The 15,552-nt window shown below is 36.6% G+C and overlaps 1 pseudogene; it reads right to left on the bottom strand.

The window, feature by feature from the left end:
- Positions 1 to 2,712: 2,712 nt before the first annotated feature.
- On the bottom strand, positions 2,713 to 4,062 carry LOC141500404 (tubulin beta chain-like; annotated as a pseudogene).
- Between the last annotated feature and the right edge of the window lie 11,490 nt (positions 4,063 to 15,552).

The following is a 15,552-nucleotide window of genomic DNA, read 5'->3' on the forward strand; positions in this document are numbered from 1 at the left end:
GTAATTGTTTTCAAAACATTTTTGAGTCTGCCTTGGCAAATAGGCTCCCAGGTATTTTCTATTGTCTGAGGTTACTTTGAATGGGATTTCTCTTTCTAGCTCTTTCTGCTGCATCTTGCTAGTAATATCTAGAAATGTTGAGAATTTATGAGGGTTTATTTTATATCCTATGACTTTGCTAACGTTGCTAATTATTTCTAGTAGTTTTTTTAGATGAATTTTTTGGATTCTCTAGGTATAACATCATGTCATCTCCAAAGAGTGAGAGTTTTGTTTGTTTCTTCCCAATTCTAATTCTTTCAATTTCTTTTTCTTCTCTTATTGCTGCAGCTAACATTAGTAGTACAATATTGAATAGTAGTGATGATAATGGGCATACTTGTTTCACTCCTGATCTTACTGGGAATGCCTGAAGACTATCCCCATTACATATGGTACTTGTTGATTGTTTCAGATAGATTCTGCTTATTATTCTAAGGAACAATCCATTTATTCCTACACTCTCTAGTGTTTTTAGTAGGAATGGGTGCTGTATTTTGTTAAAAGCTTTTTTATCATCTATTGATATAATCATATGATTTCTGATAGGTTTGTTATTTATAAAATTAATTATACTAACAGTTTTCCTAATATTGAACCAACCCTGCATTCCTTGGATAAATCCTACTTGGTCATAATGCATTATCCTAGTGATAACTTGTAATCATTTTGTTATGATTTTATTTAAGATTTTTGCAGCTATATTCATCAGGGAGATAGGTCTATAATTTTCTTTCTCTGTTTTAACTCTTCCTGGTTTAGGTATTAGCACCCTCTTGGTTTCATAAAGAGTTAGGCAGATTTCTGTCTTCATCTATTTTTCTGAAGAGTTTATATGGAATTGGAACCAGTTGTTCCTTAAATGTTTGATAGAATTCACTTTTATGAGGCAGTTCAATAACTGCTTATTGAATTTCTTTTTTCTGAGATAGGGTAAATTAGGTATTTAATTTATTCTTCATTTAATCTGGGCAACTTATATTTTTGTACATATTCTTTCATTTCACTTAGATTGTCAAATTTATTGACATAGAGTTGAACAAAATAATTCCAAATTATTACTTTAATTTGCTATTCATTGGTGGTGAGTTCACCATTTTCATTTATGATAGTAGCAATTTGATTTTCTTCTTTCTTTGTTTTAATCAAATTGATCAATGTTTATCAATATTATTGTTTTTTTCATAAAACCTGTTCTTGGTTTTATCTATTAGTTCAATAGCTGTCTTGCTTTAGATTTCATTAATTTCTCCTTTAATTTTTAGAATTTCTAATTTAGTATTTAATTGAGGTTTTTAAATTTGCTTTTTTCTCTAATCATTTTAGTTGTATATGTATTTATTTATTTATTTGTTTGTTTGTTTTAGGATTTTTACAAGGTAAATGGAGTTAAGTGGCTTGCTCAAGGCCACACAGCTAGGTAATTATTAAGAATCTGAGGCCGGATTTAAACTCAGGTACTCCTGACTACAGGGCCAGTGCTCTATCCCCTGTGCCACCTAGCTGCCCCTAGTTGCATGTTTAGTTCATTCACTTACTCTTTTTCTAATTTATTCATGTAAGCATTTAAAGATATATCCCCTAATAGCCACTTTGAGTGAATCCCATAGGTTTGTTATGTTGTTTCATTATTATCATTATCTAGGATAAAATGATTTTTTTCTATAATTTGTGTTTTGATCCACTCATTCTCCCCCCCCCCCCATTTCCTGTTTATTTTTGGGTTTGAGGGAGGGGGCATCTTTTCAATATGAAAAAAGCAGCAAGTTCAACAAAAAAACAGAAACCTAGGAAGTGGGAGTGGGAAGAACCCAATATAGAAACTGCAGAAGTGGAAAGGATGAGAGAAAAGGAAGCAAAGTTTGGTGATGAAAATGGAAGTGTCCTGTTGCCCCTGCTCCCTTCTTTTGGAGGGAATTGATTGGGAAGAGGGGTGGAAGAGAATTGAAATCCTTCCCAAATGAGGGACTTCTCTAGAATTTTAGGAGTTAAAGCAATTCTCACTTTTCAGAGTGGGGAAGGGTGAGTAGATCCCAAAATGGGAGAGGAAAAAAGAGCTAAAGGGAGAAGCCCACCTGGCAGAGTGAGGCACAGATCCCCTTCAAAGATAAATGAATACTTGGGAGAAACCAACACTGGGGGCAATAATACTGTTGATACTTCCTCCAGAGCTGGAGAGTAGAGAGAAAGGGAAGGGCACCTGGAGATAATAATATGATAAATTGGGGAGTATCTGGAGATGACAGTTATGATAGATATGATGGATGCCAACAGACTTTTATGGAATGAACACTCCATTTCCTCCCTTTCTCCTAAGAGAATTCTCCCCACTAGGAATTTGATATCTTGGTCACCATCTTCATCAAGGGAAACCAAAGAGTTCTGCACTTTTTTCTTGTTTACCATTTTAGTTCAGGGTACTTGGTAGGTAAAGGCTCCTAAATTGAGGCTCTGAGTTGGGAGACATTCTGCTTCTTAAGAGAAAAATCTGGGAGTGCAGAGGAAAAGAATAATAAAGTGACAGGTCAAAAAGAAGAACGGGGGCAGAGAGCTCAGCACCTACAAAGGAGAGAAAAAGAAGACGGAGGCAGGAAATGCAAACATTAGAGGAAAAGGGTGATGGGGAAGGATGTTGGGAGAGTTGAGAAGGCTGAAGTGGCAGATTTATCTTCCTTAGGCCTCTTCTTCTGCCTCCTCACTGAAATCCTCCTCCTCTTCAGCAGTGGCATCCTGGTATTGCTGGTACTCAGAAATGAGATCATTCATGTTGCTCTCAGCCTTGGTGAACTTCATCTTGTCCATCCCCTCCCCTGTGTACCAGTGGAAGAAGGCCTTCTGACAGAACATGGCAGTGAACTGCTCTGAGATACGCTTGAAGTGCTCCTGGATAGCAGTGCTGTTACTAATAAAGGTGACAGCCATCTTGAGCCCATGGGGAGGGATGTCACAGACAGCAGTCTTGACGTTATTTGGGATCCACTCAGCAAAGTAGCTACTATTTTTGTTTTGCATGTTGAGCATTTGTTCATCCACCTTCATGGACCATCCACCTCCTTCATGGACATCTGACCATGGAAAACAGAAGCAACAGTGAGATATTCCCCATGGCGAGGGTCACATGCCACTATCATGTTCTTGGCATCAAAGACTTGCTGGGTGAGCTCAGGCACAATAAGGGCATAGTACTGCTGGCTTCCACGGCTGGTGAGTGGAGCAAAGCCAGGCATGAAGAAGTGGAGTCAAGGAAAAGGGAGGATGTTAATGGCCATCTTTCGAAGATCAGCATTAAACTGGCCAGGAAAGCGAAGGCAGGTGGTAACACCACTCATGGTAGCAGAGACTAGGTGGTTGAGGTCATCATAGGTTGGTGTGGTCAGCTTCAGGGTTTGGAAACAGCTATCATAGAGTGCTTCATTATCAAAGCAGTAGGTTTCATCTGTGTTTTCTACTAACTGGTGAACAGAGTGTGGCATCGTAGGGCTCAACCACAGTCTCAGAGACTTTGGGAGATGGAACCACACTAAAGGTATTCATGATGCGGTCAGGGTACTCTTCTCGGATCTTACTAATGAGAAAGGTACCCACTCTTGAGTCTGTGCCTCCACCAAGTGAGTGGCTCAGCTGGAAGCCTTGCAAGCAATCGCAGCTCTCTGCCTCTTTGCGTACCACAGCCAAGACTGAATCCACCTGTTCTGCCCCCTCAGTATAGTGGCCTTTGGCTCAATTTTTGCCTGCACTGGACTGACCAAAGACAAAATTGTCAGGTTAGAATACCTGGCCAAAAGGTCCAGAGTGAACAGAGTCCATGGTTCCAGGCTCAAGATCAACCAAGATGGCCCAAGGCACATATTTGCCACCAGTGGTCTCATTGTAGTAGACAAAGATCTGGTCCAGCTGCAAGTCACTGTCTCCATGGTAAGTGCTGGTGGCATCAATGTCATGTTCATCACTGATCACCTCCCAGAACTTTGCACAAATCTGATTGCTGCATTGGCCAGCCTGGATATGTACAATTTCCCTCATGGTTAGAATTTACTTTTGCTTTTCTCAAATTTTGTTCAGAGAAGAGAGAATTAAGAGAGATGATTAGATAGAAGGATGGAAAGATAGATAGATAGAGTAGATTAGATTTTTTTTTCCTCCTTTCTGCTGAACAAGCTCTTCCCGGGGAGGTTGGAGCAGCTAGCTCAGAACACAGCTGCACAAATGTTCTGAGAGGGAGAAAGAAGGAATGGGGGGAGGGGAAACGAGGGAGGAGAAGCAGGGCAAGGCACACCTGCACTGCATGGCTAGAGGGGAGAGAAAGATCTCCACTCATTCTTTAAAATGAGGTTATTCAATTTCCAATTGATTCCGGGTCTATATCTCCTTGGCTCAATATTGCATATGACTTTTATTGTATTGTGATCTGAGAAAGATGTATTCACTATTTCTGCCTTTCTGCAGTTGATCATTAGGTTTTTATGTCCTAGTACATGGTCAGTTTTTGTATAAGTGCCATGTACTGCAGAGAAAAAGGTATATTTCTTTCTATTCCCATTCAATTTCTTCTGTAAGTCTACCATATCTAATTTTTCTAACAATCTATTTACCTCCTTAACTTCTTTCTTGTTTATTTTATGATTTGATTTATCTACATCTGAGAGTGGGAGGTTGAGGTCTCTCAATAGTAGAGTTTTGCTGTCTATGTCTTCCTGTAGTCCTTTCAGTTTCTCCTCTAAGAATTTGGATGCCGTACCAATGGGTGCATATATATTCAGTATTGAAATAACTTTATTGTCTATAGTACCTTTAAGGACGATATAGTTTTCTTCTTTATCTCTTTTAATGTTATCTATTTTTGCAGCTGCTTTGTCTGAGATAATGATTGCTACCCCTGCTTTTTACACTTCAGTCAATGCAAAATGTATTTTCCTCCAATCTTTTACCTTTACTCTATATGTATCTCTCTACTTCAAATGGGTTTCTTGTAAGCAGCATATTGCAGAATTCTGGTTTTTAATCCATTGTGCTATTCACTTATGTTTTAAGGGAGAGTTCAACCCATTGACATTCATAGCTATAATTACTAACTCCTTTATAGCCCTCCATTCTATCTTCCCACTGTTTATATTTCCCCTTTTTTTCACTTTATCCATATTCCCCAGTATTTTGTTTCTGAAACACACCTTTGGTGTGTTTGCCCTCCTATATCAACATCAACCCCTTTCCCATTTCCCTTTTCCCCTTCTTCCTTCCCTTCCTTCTGTTAGTTCCCCCTTTTCTCCCCCTCCCCATCCCCACTTCCCTTTCCCCCCTTTAAAACTTGAATGGTAAGATAAGTTTCTCAGCTTAAATGAGTGTGTGCAAGTTGACTTTAAGCCATGTCTGATTAGAGGAAGATTCAGGTGGTTCTCATCTCTTCCCTTCTTCCCCTCTATTTCAATAGGTCTTTTGTACCTCTTAATGGAATGAGATTTACCCCATTCCATATCCTCCATCCTCCAGTCTCCTTACTGTCCCTTTTCTTAAGGAGGTATTGTTTTTAAATCATTTTGAGTCACAGAAAAGTCATGAGTGTCCATTATTTCTGGCTAAGTCTATTCTCCTTAATAGAGTTACAATTCTCAAGAGTTATGAGACTCTCTCTCCCATGTAGGGACATAGCCAGTTTCATCTTATTGCATAGCAGTTTCACAGTTAAATCATGAGTGTCCATCACTTCTAAGTATATTCTCTCTAATAGAGTTACAATTCTCAAGAGTTATGAGAATCTTTCTCCCAGGTGAGGATATAGCCAGTTTCATCTTATTGAATAGCAATTTATTTTTCTTTACCTTTTTATGTATTTATTTATTTTTATCTTTTCATGTGTCTCTTGAGCCTCCTGTTTGGTGTCCAAATTGTCTATTTACCTCTGGTTTTTTCATCAGGAAATATTGAAAGTCTCTCATTTTGTTAAATGTCCATCTTTTCTGTTTTCATAAGTGTTAGAGGGAATATAATATGTTCATAGCTTAATTCAGGATAAATAAAAAAACCACTAGAGATTGGGGGCAGGAGTGGTTCTATCAATTGTGTGGATCATAAAAGATCTCTTAAAGAAGGTTATACTTGAATTGAGCTTCTGAAGGAACTAGGAGTTCTAAGAGGTAGAGAGGGAATAGAAAATGTTCGTATGGATTTCAACCGGGACAAAGCTACAAGGTGGAAAAATGAAAATGGAATGTTAGGTACAAGGATTAGCAAATAGGTCAGTTTGACTGGAGCATAGAGTAAAGGGGTGAGTGAGACAGGGAGAATTATTTTCCTGAAAAGGAAAATTGGAACCAATTTAGAAATGACATAAAATGACAAAAGAGTTAGTCTTTCTCAAGGGAATGAGAAACTATTGAATCTTCTTAAGCAGGGGAATGTTATAATTAGACCAGCACTTTAGAAATGGCATTTTTTTGTAGTTGTATAGAAGGTCGACAAGTAAAAGGGAACACTAGATACAGGGAAAAAGTTAAGAAACTTTTTTAGTAGTAAAGGTGAGAGGCTGGTATAGCTCTAAACTAGGATGGTTGTAGTATGAATATTGATACAAAGAGGTACAATAGATAAGCCTGGGTAACTGATTTTATATAGAGAGGAAGAATTCAGCATTGAGAATGACTCCTAGGTTTTGAGTTTTGATAGATTAAAAGAATGATCATACCCTCGAGAGAGAGAGAAATTAAGAGAAGACTTGGATTGAGGAGGGAAGATAATGAATTTGATTTTTGATATTTCAACTGTCAGTTACTTATGAGACACTTAGGTAGAGCTGTATAGCTGGCAGTTTGAAATTTTGTGGAACGGTATCAAGAGAGATGAAAACTGGATTTGTGGATTTTGGAGTAAGGGGAACAGTTATAGGTAATGACAAGATCAATGATATATCCATCCCTCCATGTGACTGAGGCACAGTAATGGTGTAGACCTCAAGACCTTTGTAGGTCTTGATAAACTGGAAAATGTGGTACTTGAGCATCCATCAACATGTAAACTGATGTCCCAAAGGTTGAGGTTGTGGGGTGGATCAGAGACAAAGTCTGTGAGCTAGATATTGAACCCCTTGAGTAAGGAGAAAGACCAGAGAAAATCATCTAAAAAAGTACTTGAAACAATTAACAAATTTAGTAAAGTAGCAGGATAAAGAATAAACCCATAAAATCATCAGTGTTTCTATATATATATGAACACCAAAGCCCAAGAGAAATTCCATTTAAAGTAACTGCTGACAACATTAAACACTTGGGAATCTATTTCCTAAGACAAAGTCCCAAATTGTATGAACACAAATACAAAGCACTTTTCACACAAAGTCAGATCCAAATAATTTGAAATGCTTATGGTTAGGTTGAGCTAATACAATAAAAATGAAAATTCTATCCAAATTATATTACTCATTCAGTGCCATAGCAAATAAATATTTTACCAAGTTAGAAAACATGGTAACAAAATTCATTTGGAGCAACAAAATGTCAAGAGTATAAAGGGAACTGATGAAAAAAATGTAAGAAAGGTGACCTTGCTCTGCCAGATCTAAAACTAAACTATAAAGTGACAGTCATGAAAACTGCCTGATATTAGTTTAAGAAATAGAGTAATGGACCAGAGGATTATCCCAAAGACTTTAATTTCTGAGAAAAGAACTCACTACTTGTCAAAAATTGTTGGGAAAACTGGAAAACAGTATGGCAAAAGTTAGGCATAGATGCACATCTCATACTTTATACCAAAATAAGGTCAGAATTGGTACAGGATTTTGACATAAAGGATGATCCCATAGGTCAATTAATAGATTTATGTAAAGGGAAGAAAGTTATGACCAAATCAGAAATAGAATACATTATAAATTGCAAAATGGATGATTTTGATTATATTAAATTAAAAAGGTTTTGTAATAATAAAACCAATGCTGGAAGGAGTAGAACAAAAACAGAAAGCTGAGAAACAATTTGCACAGGTGTTCTGATAAAGGTCTTATTTCTAAAATATATAGATAACTGAATCAAATTAATAAGGTCTGAAGTCATTCCCCAATTGATAAATGGTCAAGGAATATGAACAGCTAGTTTTTAAATGAAGAAATTAAAGTTTTATATATAGTCATATGTAAAAATGTTCTAAATCCTAACTGATTAGAGAAATGAAAGTTACTCTGAGGTACTACCTCACACCCAATCAGATTGGCTAAGATGACAAAAAGAGAAAAAGATCAATGTTCAAGAGGCTGTGGGAGAATTGGGACATTAAAGCATTATTAGTGGAGTTGTGAACTAATCCAACCATTCTGGAGAGCAATATGGAACTACATCCAAAGATCAATAAAACTCATCATACCCTTTGACTCAGCAATTCTAATTCTAGGCCTATATCCAGAAAAAATCATAAAAAAATTGGAAAAATCTCACATGTTTTGAAATATTCATAGCAACTCTTTTTGTAATGACAAAGAACTGGACATTGAGGGAATGCCCATCAACTGGGGAATGCCTGAACAAATTATGGTATATGAATGTTTTGGAATATTATGGTTTTATAAGAAATCATGAATGGTCAGACTCTAGAGAAGCATGGAATGAATTACTGGAACTGATGCTTAGGGGAGGAGGCAGAACCAAGAGAACATTGTACACATTAACACTACATTGAGTTGATTCTTCTTTATCTATTCTTTCCTCCTCAGGGGTGTCATGTACTCCTGTGGGTTTGATTGTCTCTTCTCTGATAATGATCAGTCATTGTGTCCAGAACTATCTAATCACAATCTCCTTGAACTCCAGGCTTCTATCACCAAATGCAAATGTATATTAGACAATTTCACTTCAATGTTTCATCAAGTTTCTGAAACTTAACATGTCCAAAATGAAACATCATCTCTTATTCCATTCCCCTCCTCATCAAAATACACACACACACACACACACACACACACACACATACACACACACACACACATCCTCTCCCTAAGCCTACATCTTTCAAGTCTGTAGCTATAGCACCATCAAACTTTCCTGTTTCTGAACCAAATATGTCATGAAATACCATTGCTTCTTACCTTTAGGTACTTGATGATTCTGACTTTGCTGTCAGCGGAAAAACCTGTAAATTGTCTTTCCAATTAGTTGAATTTGCTTTATCTATTCTTATTTTATTCATAACAAAACTGTTCAAGTGGAAGTATTGCTGTTTTTTTTGTGTATTAATTTGTGTTATTGGACAAAGATCATATGCTGAGTAACAGAAGTTCTGCTTAACCCTTTCTACCTCCTTTTATGTCACTTTGCTACCCACTCTGCAGAAATGGAAAGTGGGCCCAATAAGAGAGAAAGTAATTTTGTATACTTTTCTATTGCATAAATTGCTTGTACCTCAAACTAATTATTATTGGTGAATAATTATCTGGTGAATAGTTTTCTGGTAATTAGCCTCTCTGTACTTAGTCTAGTGTTTAGATAAGTACTTTGATGAGACTTTTTGAGTCTACTAGAGCTTATATTTTACAGACACATCCTTTAATGAGGCACTAGAATAGGACTTTTGAGGATAGCCAGACAGACACTGAGACGCATAGATAGATAGATAGATAGATAGATAGATAGATAGATAGATAGATAAAATATGCATTAGGTATATTCTACTTTGTTAATGATAACCACATTCAGGATTTTACCTTCAAATACAGGAAGATCACCTATAAAAAGTAGCTGGAAATTAGGAAAGGGAGTGCAGGAAGATGGCTGGAAAGAGAATAATATGAAGGACAAATAGTAATTAACTGTAAGCTATTAATATTCATATAACATGTAAGTCTGTTTGATACAAGTCATTTTTAGATTTCCCTTCCCTCGTTTCATATCTAATAGTGGTTTCAAAACCTCCTGAATTATTTTCTTGTTTCTAGATCTAGGTTTTAACTTTTTCTCCATTTGATCTTTGCTTCTGAAGCACTGTAATTTTCTCTTAGTGCTTTTCACTTTCATAATCTTGAGTCAATGCCTATTGGTTGATATCAGGTTTTCATAGTCAATCAAAAAGCATTTATTAAATGTCCAAATGCTGTTGAGATACAAAGATCACAGGAATAGTTTTTAGAACCAGAAGAGATCTTAGAGATCATCAAATTTAATCTCTTAATTTTACAGATAAGGAAAATAAGGTTGTTTAATTCCTGTGTATTGTCTTGGGTCATATAATGAGTGTTTAATTCAGAATTTGCACCCTATTCTTTTGGACACTAAGTTTAGTACTTTAATCAATATACTTTGCTTTCCTTACATTTTCTTCTGATTTCCTTATTAATTCATTTCAAACTAAACTTGAAAGCTATAAATGACAGCCTTATTTTACATAATGTTACATTATGGTAGCATGAATTCATCTTTAACATGGAGACCATTTGCTTTTTAAAAATTTTCTCTTTTTATTTTTAAGTAGTATTTGTTGAGATTCAAAGACAACCTACCTTATACTCCAGCTCAGAGCGGTACTGGATTGTAAGAATGTGTTTTTCTCTTATGTTTTATCAAAGTTGCAATATCCATCTCTTGTTACTATTATGAACTAAAGCCCTTTAGATTTTTATTTTTTTTTTCAGTTTCAGTAAATACATTCTCAACTTCAACCAATTCATTCTCCTTGATTTGTTTCCTCTTAAATATCTGGTCGGGGTGGGATGGGGTTGACCTCAAGCTAGTAGCCATCAAATAAAAAAGACTTATTCACAGTTTTGTTGTATAATGATTTATGGTGTTTTTGCTGGCATCCTTTCTCTTTTATGTTCTCTAGCAGAATTAGAGGGCTTTATTGTTGATATCATTTTCTAGTCCCTCTACATTGAGATTTGAAAAAAAAACTGTATTCTAAAGAGATGTAATGAATGATACAAGCAAAAAAAAGCCCTAGAGAGCTCCTAGTTGTCCTTTTTTTTTGCAGGGGGGGGAACTCTCATATGCAGAGTCAGCCCTTTAGGAAGTTATGGATCTGATTTCTGGCCAAGATGGTGGAGAGAAGACAGGCACAGTTCTAAAGTTTCCTGATCTTTCCCCATCTATCATATGAAACAAACATCTTAACAGAAATCTGACCCCCAAAACCCAGAAAGAAAAGCCAGGAGAAAGAACATCTACCTCAGGATTTGTCTCTGGCAGCAGCATTGGCCGAATTCGGGTGGGTGAGTCTGGGTGCAGAGGGTGGATCAGCCCCCGATCAGCCAGATTAGCTGCTGAATTGGAGCCAGGGAGTCTGAGGGCCTGAGAGAGAGACCTGCTGGATCAGTGGTGGGGCTAGATGGCAAGGACTTGAGTCAACTAGGGAGCAGAGGCACTGGTGTTGGCTGTGACGCTCTGGAGCTTGCGGACAGGGCTGGGGGTAGGGGGAGAGTTATGGTGCAAGAGAACTGTGGACATCATCCCTGGGCTCCTCTGGTTTGAGGAACTCTGAGTCCACACCTCCATTGTGGCCAAGGCCTCTTCCCAGAACAAACAATTACAGACTACTTCTGCCTCAGGCACAGGTGTGTGAGCAGAAGCACCAGCCCAGCTGACAATAGGGAGAGGAATGACCCCACACCTGGGTAAAGCCCACCATTGATTGAATGCAAAAGTATTCAATAGCTTCAATCACTCCCTTCAGGCTAAGGGAGAAGGCCTCAATCAAGGTCACAGATACTCCAGAGAAAGCAACCAGCACCTCCTACTGGCCAGCCAGAGAAATTGAACTCAGTGAGTAAAGCCTCTATGGATCCCAAGCCCAGGTGAACGAGCCCCCCCCCCCCCCAACTCAAGGTCTTAGCAAAATGAAGAAAGGTCAGTGGAAAGGCGAATCCATAGAAAAATTCTTGGAAGGAAAAGACCCTAACTCAGAGAGACCTAGAACCTCTGGAGAGAATGCTTCCTTGAAGAAATAAGGAAGGAGTTTAAAAATCAACTGGAAAATTTGGGAGAGACAATTAATACCTTGCAACCAGGAAGGTTATGGATCACAAGACATCAACAGTAAGAAAAAATACTGAGAATAATTAGCAGGATCAGCTAGAATTTCTAGGAAAGGAATTCCTAGAGTTTAGCTAATTTCTACAATGTCATCTTTTGTTTCTTCACATATGGATGGGCACTGTGCAAAACAAAGAGTAACATGTCACATGAAATTCTCTAAATTCATTAATTTTAAACAGACAATATAAGGTTAAATTCTTCATTATCTTGCATACAGGGTCTTTGTAAGCTCCTCAAATTTCTATAAAAGCACTGTCTGAGACTGTGACCAAGCTATTTTTGTCCCATTGCTCATTTCCATTTTTCAGTGTTGATGCTCCATTTATACCTGTAATTTCTTTAAGTGATTAAGACCACATGTTGCTACTTGTGTTATTAACATTTCCTTCTCTGACAAGCTGTTTCTCAAGTTTTAATGACCTCATCATATTAATGATGATTTATCACTGCAGTAATGATTTTGGCATCTTTTAGTCCTTCCTGAATTTTCTGATTTTTGGTGCAACATATTATCTGATTAATGACAAATTATGCTTGATTTTTTTTTTTTTACTTTTGCAGGGTTAAGTGAATATTTTCTTTCCTTCTTGGTTGACTCTTTGCCAAAGAATTTTCATTTCCAAATAGCTGATCATCTTTGTTTTCCTTACTTTCCCTCACTCTTTCCCCTAATCCGCAAAGGCCTTTGAAGATTGCTATTTTTTTCTTTTTGATTGATTTGGGGGAGTTAATATTCCACTTGATACAAAGTATTCAGCTTCAATTTAGGAAGATCTGGTTTTGTTCATCAACTGTATGACTTTGGGCAAGTCACTTAAACTCACCAAAGCCTCAGTTTTCTCATCTATAAAATGAGGATAAGAAAAACTGAAGATTTTTTATGTACTTTAGATGAAAGAATACAGTTGTATTGATTGATTTGGGGGAGTTAATATTCCACTTGATACAAAGTATTCAGCTTCAATTTAGGAAGATCTGGTTTTGTTCATCAACTGTATGACTTTGGGCAAGTCACTTAAACTCACCAAGCCTCAGTTTTCTCATCTATAAAATGAGGATAAGAAAAACTGAAGATTTTTTATGTACTTTAGATGAAAGAATACAGTTGAAGCCCTTTATTAAATTTGAAGTTTGAGGTCAAGATCTGTGACTTCATTGGTATGGAAGACTTCTATTATCACCACCTTTCTATATCTTGTTTTCAACTTTTATTCTTAGATTTATATTGCCCAGAGCTCTGAGAAATTAAATGACTTATCCAAAGTAATAGTATCAGTATTTGTCAGAGGCAAGACTTGAAACCAATTTTTCCTGACTCCAAATCCAGCTCTCTAGCCAAAATGATATCTTACCTCTATGTATAAATGTTAGTTATTACTATTATTATTATTGATTTTGAGAATGTTAAGACTAAGTTACTTTTCAGGGATAGGCTATGAATTGCTGATAGTGCACCCTACTTCTGACTCTGACATTCAGAGAAAAGAAAATAATTTTCTTATGGGCCTTTTTTCTCAGCATCAGGAACATGGAATATATTCTTAGGTACAAAGGGTTTATGTTTTAATTTGCAGGATTGCCTATTCCTTTTTGCATCTCTAGGTGGTACTCTTAGCTACTATGGCTTTTGTTTTTATTCAATAGGAAGGATATCTAGAACTGGGTGTCAAAAGGGCTATGGAAATTTCCACTTTCTATGGTTCTCAGACTTTCTAACCTTCAGGTCCCATAGTGACAACTTACCATACTAGGAAGTATAAATTATTGTTATTTTTTCCAATCAAAAAATCAAGCTCCTATTTCTGGCAATCCTCTCTTTCCTCCTTGAATTTACTATTTTTCTTGAGTAACATGTTTGACATGATAGAGTTAATTTCCTTAGTTTTAGAATAGTTGGATGAAATAATTTAATTCTTGGTTTTTCATTGCTAAAAATACATAGTAGCAATAAATCAATGCCTAATAAAACTGAGTGAGTGACTATATGTTCCATACTTTTCAAAAGCTAGGAAATACCTAGATGGAGCATAAACAGTTTTAAAATCTGGAGTTCTAGGAAATGTACAGATTGTGTTTTGTTTAATTTGCCAAAGTCACTCCCCTTTAATTAGATAAAGGGGTGCATACAATATCAGTCAGGTCCCACGCTATGATGAACTCATTCTATCAGTAATGTCAATCTTTAACCAAAAACTCAGGAACCCTGAAAGAAATCTGGACCTTGAATTTTGACTCGTGCCATAGACACAAACTAGGGAAGGGACAAAAGATTCCTTTCTGTGTTTTTATTGGCTCCAGGTGAAGTATAATTGGCAAGTAGCTTTCAGTTCTCACTACGTACTTCGTAAAGCAGAATGAGAAGACCTAAGGCCTGGAATCGTATTTACTGGAATGGTAGACTTGATCACTACACTTTTCTGCTGCTGTCATTTCCTATGATAAATTTCTCCCACTCTTCTTCCCTAAAATCAAAGTTCTCCTGCTCCTCCTTATGGAGTGAGCTGGGTGCTACACTTACTACATAAAGTGAGACATTTTATGTTGGAATTTTACTTTTTTTAAACAGTCCAGTCAATTCCAAAATGTTTATAGATTTTTTTTGAGATTTGCAGATGCAAGTGACAACATTCAGAATTCCAAGATAGCTTTGGATCTTTAAATCAAACAATTCAATAAATTTTTATTATAAGTCTATTATGTGTCAGACACTCTGCTAAATGCTGAGAATACAGAAAAAATAAGCAAGAAGTCCTTACCCTCAAGGAGATTATGGTCCATTTGGGAGTCACTGGGGGGGGGACACTATATATATATATATATATATATATATATATATATATATATTTATATATATTTATATACATCTATATCTATATCTATATCTATCTATCTATCTATATGTGAAATTAGGTGAACAATATTATTTACCACTTTCCATTTCCAGAAAGATGGTACAGGTCTAATATTAATTGCCATTTGTTGGCAACCAAATAGAGTTATCAAGGAAACGATGGAAAGATAGGAAAAAATGAAGAAAAGGAAGGGATGGATCTGATATAGACAGAATGAGGGAGTTGAGAATGATAACCAAAGAAAGGGGCTTTATCCTAGGCAGCCTACAACTGACAGCAATTCTGAGTGGAGTTAGTGGACAGTAGATTGTCATACCTTTTACAGTAGCAATAGAAAATTTAATTTTCAGTCTCTTAGAAAGGTCTAGGGAGAAGAGAAGATGGCAAGTCATTTAAGTGAGAAGGAAGCAGATGGGGAATCACTGGTCATATCTGATCATAAAAACAATGATTTTTAGAGTTCTGGAGCCTGGCTGATAATAGAAAAGTTGAAGCTTATTTGGGGATTTCATCCTCAATCAAGTTATCTCTATGATAGGGCTTATTAAATAACCTGATGGTTAGGAAAAGCTCAGACAGGTCTGTGATCTTGGATTAGTGGCCAGTGTAGAGAAGAAAATGCATTATGAGGACAGATAAAGAATGTCTGGTTCTAC

Source organism: Macrotis lagotis, chromosome X (genome assembly GCF_037893015.1).
Source record: "Macrotis lagotis isolate mMagLag1 chromosome X, bilby.v1.9.chrom.fasta, whole genome shotgun sequence".
NCBI lineage: Eukaryota > Metazoa > Chordata > Mammalia > Peramelemorphia > Peramelidae > Macrotis > Macrotis lagotis.